The sequence below is a fragment of the Syngnathus acus genome, chromosome 6 (genome assembly GCF_901709675.1).
Source record: "Syngnathus acus chromosome 6, fSynAcu1.2, whole genome shotgun sequence".
NCBI lineage: Eukaryota > Metazoa > Chordata > Actinopteri > Syngnathiformes > Syngnathidae > Syngnathus > Syngnathus acus.
This window is the reverse complement of record NC_051092.1, coordinates 6,587,495-6,594,031: the sequence shown is the minus strand read 5'-3', so window position 1 is coordinate 6,594,031 and position 6,537 is coordinate 6,587,495. Positions and strand designations below refer to the sequence as shown.

At 43.9% G+C, this 6,537-nt stretch overlaps 1 long non-coding RNA gene across 1 annotated transcript; it reads left to right on the top strand.

The window, feature by feature from the left end:
• The first annotated feature begins 5,170 nt into the window (after positions 1-5,170).
• On the top strand, positions 5,171-5,760 carry LOC119124515. Its single transcript, XR_005098290.1, has 2 exons — positions 5,171-5,303; positions 5,615-5,760. It is a non-coding gene; the product is annotated as an uncharacterized LOC119124515 (long non-coding RNA).
• Positions 5,761-6,537: the final 777 nt, after the last annotated feature.

The following is a 6,537-nucleotide window of genomic DNA, read 5'->3' as shown; positions in this document are numbered from 1 at the left end:
TTGAAGCTGGTGCCGCCTCGCCGTAAAACAAAACGAAGAAGAAAATGACGTAACTTCCCGTTCAGTGAGGGAACGAATCCTGACTTTCCCGTTCGCGAACGAGTCAACTGCCTTACTTCCCGTGCATCAACGGATCAGTCAGTAAATGTGTTGCGTCTCCCTCCTGGCGTGAACTATGGAACATTCTAGGAATGCACATAAGAGGGGGCAGTCAGAAATGTGAAGGGGGCATGTTTTTTTTTTTTTTTTACACATTTTTAACACTGTTAGTGTTTTCTTCACGGCAGTTGTTAGCTGTGTGTCCAGATCTCAACCTGGAGAAGTGGATTGCACTCTGTCAGGCCTCTACACTAAGACCTGTCCAGCTTGGGTGTCCCACCTGAAGATTAAAGCTTCTGCTGGTATTGCTCTTAGGGTCACTGAGGCACGCAAACCCCCTGACCACAATAAGGTGGCAATCTCTCAGGGGGGGGAACATATAATATGAATGTTATATTAACTATTATTTGAGTTGTCGTTAATCATTAGTTATATCACGGGTCATTACGACGAGTTTGGTGGAGTTTTTACTGCTTCTTCCAACTCCTACCGCGCTGACTGTAACTTGACACTCTCTGGCTGCGTCTTGCCTCATTTGCATACTCACAGGGATTGGATGTTTACGGAGGGGCGCGGAGTCCTGACAGCAGGCTGTGTGAGGACACACACTGCACCGACATGAGAGAAGAGAGGGGGCTGATTAACGTGTGTTTCTATCAGCGGATTTTTCACTTCTAAAAGTTTGATTCGAGGGGGCAGGACATCTGTTTGAGGGGGCGTTGCCCCCTCTTGCCCCTGCGTAGAGCCGGCACTGCTATGGAAGCCAGAGTGTCGATTTACGATTTGCCAAGGAAAGAAAGAACCACTCGCTGAAACACCACTTCTTTTATGCACGTGTTCTCCAAGCTAACGGCTAACTTTATTGCATGAAGGGATGCGCCGTTATGCAACAACGGGGAGATTATGCTTCTCTTTGGGTAATCTTGATTTTATAACACTTGTAGTAGTTTTTAAATAACGTGTATGCATATATACGCCTAAATATTGTTATCCAATATATCTACTGCAATTTCACATTAGATTGCTGGTTTGAAATTTACATTTAATATTATTATTTTCAAATAAACATTTATGTTAAAACTTGTCTGGTGTTTTATTCCTTGTTTTTTTATTCGCCAATTAAAACAAAAATCAGACATTTGGTTCACTGCTTTATATGACAATATGTGTAGGTACACCTCATGGACACTTCAATAGGTACACTACATGAGGTAAAACAAAAAAGAAAGAATAAATAAATAAAGGGCTAATTGCACAATAAAAGCACTTTCTCACACCTGGGGTCGAACCAAGTTCATACCGAGCAAGAGCCCATGTTATTATCCAGTCGGCTATTTCAACCTGGAAGCTCATGGTCGTCTGCACTGTTTTGTACTAGTGATGTGCATTCCAGTTCTCAAGTGAACTGAATCTTTAGAATCGGTTCACTCAAAATATTTGTTCAAAAGAATCGTTCACCGAATCGTTCACTACACTTTCTTATTTATTTATTCTTTTTTCTTTTTTTTACCTCGTGTAGTGTACCTATTGTAGTGTCCATGAGGTGTACCTAATCACAGGCCACTTCAATAGGGAAAAAGCTTAAGTGAAAGTGAAAAGTGCCACACCCGCCCTCACCCCCACCTCCTGATTGGCTGTTTGATCTGTGATGTCACTTGGACACTCCATTAGGTACACCGCCATTTTCAAGTCTACCTAATAACAGGCCACTTCATTAGGGAAATAGGATGGTCAAAGGTCACAGATGTCAAGCTCTAGTCCTCGGGGCCGCATTCCAACATGTTTTCCAAGATTCCCTCGTTAAGTGCACCTGCGTGAAAAGTTTTTGGTCATTTTCACGTTCGGCAGGAGCTAAAACTTTTCACGCAGGTGCACTTAACGAGGGAATCACACGGACACTCCATTAGGTACACCGCCATTTTCAAGTGTACCTAATAATAGGCCACTTTATTAGGGAAATATCATGGTCAAAGGTCACAGGTGTCAAGCTCTAGTCCTCGGGGCCGCGTTCCAATATGTTTTCCAAGTTACCCTCGTTAAACACACCTGCGTGAAAAGTTTTAGCTCCTTTCACGTTCTGCAGGAGCTAAAACTTTTCACGCAGGTGCGCTTAACGAGGGAATCACACGGACACTCCATTAGGTACACCGCCATTTTCAAGTGTACCTAATAACAGGCCACTTTATTAGGGAAATATCATGGTCAAAGGTCACAGGTGTCAAGCGCTAGTCCTCGGGGCCGCGTTCCAATGTTTTCCAAGTTACCCTCGTTAAACACACCTGCGTGAAAAGTTTTAGCTCCTTTCACGTTCTGCAGGAGCTAAAACTTTTCACGCAGGTGCGCTTAACGAGGGAATCACACGGACACTCCATTAGGTACACCGCCATTTTCAAGTGTACCTAATAACAGGCCACTGTATTAGGGAAATATCATGGTCAAAGGTCACAGGTGTCAAGCTCTAGTCCTCGGGGCCGCGTTCCAATATGTTTTCCAAGTTACCCTCGTTAAACACACCTGCGTGAAAAGTTTTAGCTCCTTTCACGTTCTGCAGGAGCTAAAACGTTTCACGCAGGTGCGCTTAACGAGGGAATCACACGGACACTCCATTAGGTACACCGCCATTTTCAAGTGTACCTAATAACAGGCCACTTTATTTGGGAAATATCATGGTCAAAGGTCACAGGTGTCAAGGTCTAGTCCTCGGGGCCGCATTCCAACATGTTTTCCAAGATTCCCTCGTTAAGTCCACCTGCGTGAAAAGTTTTTGGTCATTTTCACATTCTGCAGGAGCTAAAACTTTTCACGCAGGTGCACTTAACGAGGGAATCACACGGACTCTCTACCCTATGAAAACCTTGCTTACGTTACATGGAATATATATGGTTTTATGGAGCAGCTCACAAGCAAATAGTTATAATGGTTATATGGGGTAGCACACGAGCAACTGAGTTGGAAATCTTTCTATGATAAAATATTTTAGGTCTCACCGGGATTTGAACCCAGGTCGCTGGGGTGAGAGCCCAGAGCACTAACCACTACACTGTGAAACCCTCGCTTATGTGCCATGGAATATATATGATTTTATGGAGCAGCTCACAAGCAAATGGTTATATGTGGCAGAACATGAGCGACTGTGTTGCAAATATTTCTATGATAAAATATTTTAGGTCTCATTGGGATTTGAACCCGGGTCGCTGGGGTGAGAGTCCAGAGCACTAACCACTACACTATGAAACCCTCACTTAGGTTACATGGAATATATATGGTTTTATGGAACAGCTCACAAGCAAATAGTTATAATGGTTATATGGGGCAGCACACGAGCGACTGTTGCAAATTTTTCTATGATAAAATATTTTTGGTCTCACAGGGATTTGAAACCAGGTCGCTGCGGTGAGAGTCCAGAGTACTAACCACTACTCTATGGAAAACTCGCTTACATTACAGGGAATATATATGGTTTTATGGAGCAGCTCACAAGCAAATGTTTATTATGGTTATATGGGGCAGCACACAAGCGACTGTGTTGCAAATCTTTCTATGATAAAATATTTTAGGCCACACTGGGATTTGAACCCAGGTCACTGGGGTGAGAGTCCAGAGCACTAACCACTACACTATGGTACCCTCAGTCACATTGCATGGAATATATATGGTTTTATGGACCCTAGCTCTAACCCTAACCCTGGCTGTAACCCTAACCCTAGCGCCAACCCTAACCATAACCCTAGCTCAAACCGTAGCTCAAACCCTAACCCTAACCCTAGCTCTAACCTTAACCCTAGCTCTAACCCTAACCCTAGCTCTAGCTCTAACCCTAAACCTAACCCTAGCTCAAACCCTAACCCTAGCTCTAACCCTAGTCCTAGCCCTAACCCTAACCCTAACCCTAGCTCTAACATTAACCTTAACCCTAACCCTAGCTCTAACCTTCGCTCTAACCCTCGCTCTAACCCTAACCCTAACCAGTTCTAACCCTAACCCTAGCTCTAACCCTAGCTCAAACCCTAACCCTAACCCTAGCTCTAACCTTAACCCTAACCCTAACCCTAGCTCTAACCCTAACCCTAGCTCTAACCCTAACCCTAGCTCTAACCCTAACCCTAACCCTAACCCTAACCCTAACCTCTAACCCTAACTCTAGCTCTAGCTCTAGCTCTAACCCTAACCCTAACCCTAGCTCTAACCCTAACCCTAGCTCTAACCCTAACCCTAGCGCTAACCCTAACCCTAGCTCTCACACTAACCTTCACCCTAACCCTAGCTCTAACCCTAGCTCTAACCCTAACACTAACCCTAACTCTAGCTCTAACCCTAAACCTAGCTCAAACCCTAACCCTAGCTCTAACCCTAGTCCTAGCCCTAACCCTAACCCTAACCCTAACCCTAGCCCTAACCCTAACCCTAACCCTAACCCTAGCTCTAACCCTAACTCTAGCTCTAACATTAACCTTAACCTTAACCCTAACCCTAGCTCTAACCCTCGCTCTAACCCTAACCAGTTCTAACCCTAACCCTAGCTCTAACCCTAACCCTAACCCTAACCCTAGCTCTAGCTCTAGCTCTAACCCTAACCCTAACCCTAGCTCTAACCCTAACCCTAGCTCTAACCCTAACCCTAGCGCTAACCCTAACCCTAGCTCTCACACTAACCTTCACCCTAACCCTAGCTCTAACCCTAACACTAACCCTAACTCTAGCTCTAACCCTAAACCTAGCTCAAACCCTAACCCTAGCTCTAACCCTAGTCCTAGCCCTAACCCTAACCCTAACCCTAACCCTAGCCCTAACCCTAGCTCTAACCCTAACTCTAGCTCTAACATTAACCTTAACCCTAACCCTAGCTCTAACCCTCGCTCTAACCCTCGCTCTAACCCTAACCCTAACCAGTTCTAACCCTAACCCTAGCTCTAGCTCTAACCCTAGCTCTAACCCTAACCCTAACCCTAACCCTAACTCTAACCCTAACCCTAGCTCTAACCCTAACCCTAGCTCTAGCTCTAACCCTAACCCTAACCCTAACCCTAACCCTAACACTAGCTCTAACCCTAGCTCTAACCCTACTTCTAACCCTAGCTTTAAACCTAACCCTAGCTCTAAGGAGGTGTATGGTTATATGGGGCAGGACACGAGCAACTGTGCTGCAAAGTTTTCCATGATAAAAAGTTTTAGGTCCCACTGAGATTCGAACCCGGGTCGCTGGGGTGAGAGCCCAGAGCACTAACCACTACACCATGGAAGCCTCGCTCATATTATGAGGAATATGTATGGTTTTATGGATCAGCTCATAAGCGAATAGTTAGATCAGTGAAGACTCCACAGCAGATGTCATCACAACACAGTGTACACGAAAACCTAGCAAAGTATAATTTAAAATGACACTTTCGAAGCACCCAAAGTTAAACCCAAAGAAAAAACATAACAAATAAAACTGACACAAGAAGAGCCCTAACGTGGCACTTGACAGCTGTCAGTGTCAAATGCAAAATGTAAACAAGGACCATGTGAAAATTAGGTCAATGCAATCTCCGGTTAGAATATCTTATTTTTTTCCATTTTGCGCGTAGGTATTAACAAGTAGAATAGTCTTAAATTATTCACAATTATTTAGGCAGTTAATTATGGGATATTTTGGTACACTACACGAGGTAAAAAAAAAAAGAAGAAATAAATAAGAAGGTGTAGCGAACGATTTGGTGAACGATTCTTTTGAACAACTATTTTGAGTGAACCGATTCTAAAGATTCAATTCACTTAAAACTGGAATGCACATCACTAGTACAAAACAGTGCAGACGACCATACGCTGCCAGGTCTAAACAGCCGACTGGTTGATGACACGGGCTCTTGCTCGGTAAGAACTTGGTAGCTAAAACTTTTCATGCAGGTGCACTTAACGAGGGAATCACACGGACACTCCATTAGGTACACCGCCATTTTCAAGTGTACCTAATAACAGGCCACTTTATTTGGGAAATATCATGGTCAAAGGTCACAGGTATCAAGCTCTAGTCCTCGGGGCCGCGTTCCAATATGTTTTCCAAGTTACCCTCGTTAAACACACCTGCGTGAAAAGATTTTGGTCATTTTCACGTTCTGCAGGAGCTAAAACTTTTCACGCAGGTGCACTTAACAGGTTTTCTTCCAAAATGGTCCTGTATTTGGCTCCGTCCATCTACTAATCAACTCCATCTACTATCAACTCTGTGCCTGCTGAAAAAATAAAACACCACGAACCATGACGCCGCCATTTTACTTTTACACCAAACATATCGTTTTACAATTAGCCCAGAAAGTTCTTTTTGGGTCTCATCTGATGAGAGCACCTTCTTCCACATTTGTGGCAAACTTCAAACGGGACCTTCTATGGTTATCTTTGAGATTTTTTTTTTCTATCTAACAACAAAATTTGTGCAGTGTGCAACTAAGACAAGGTTCA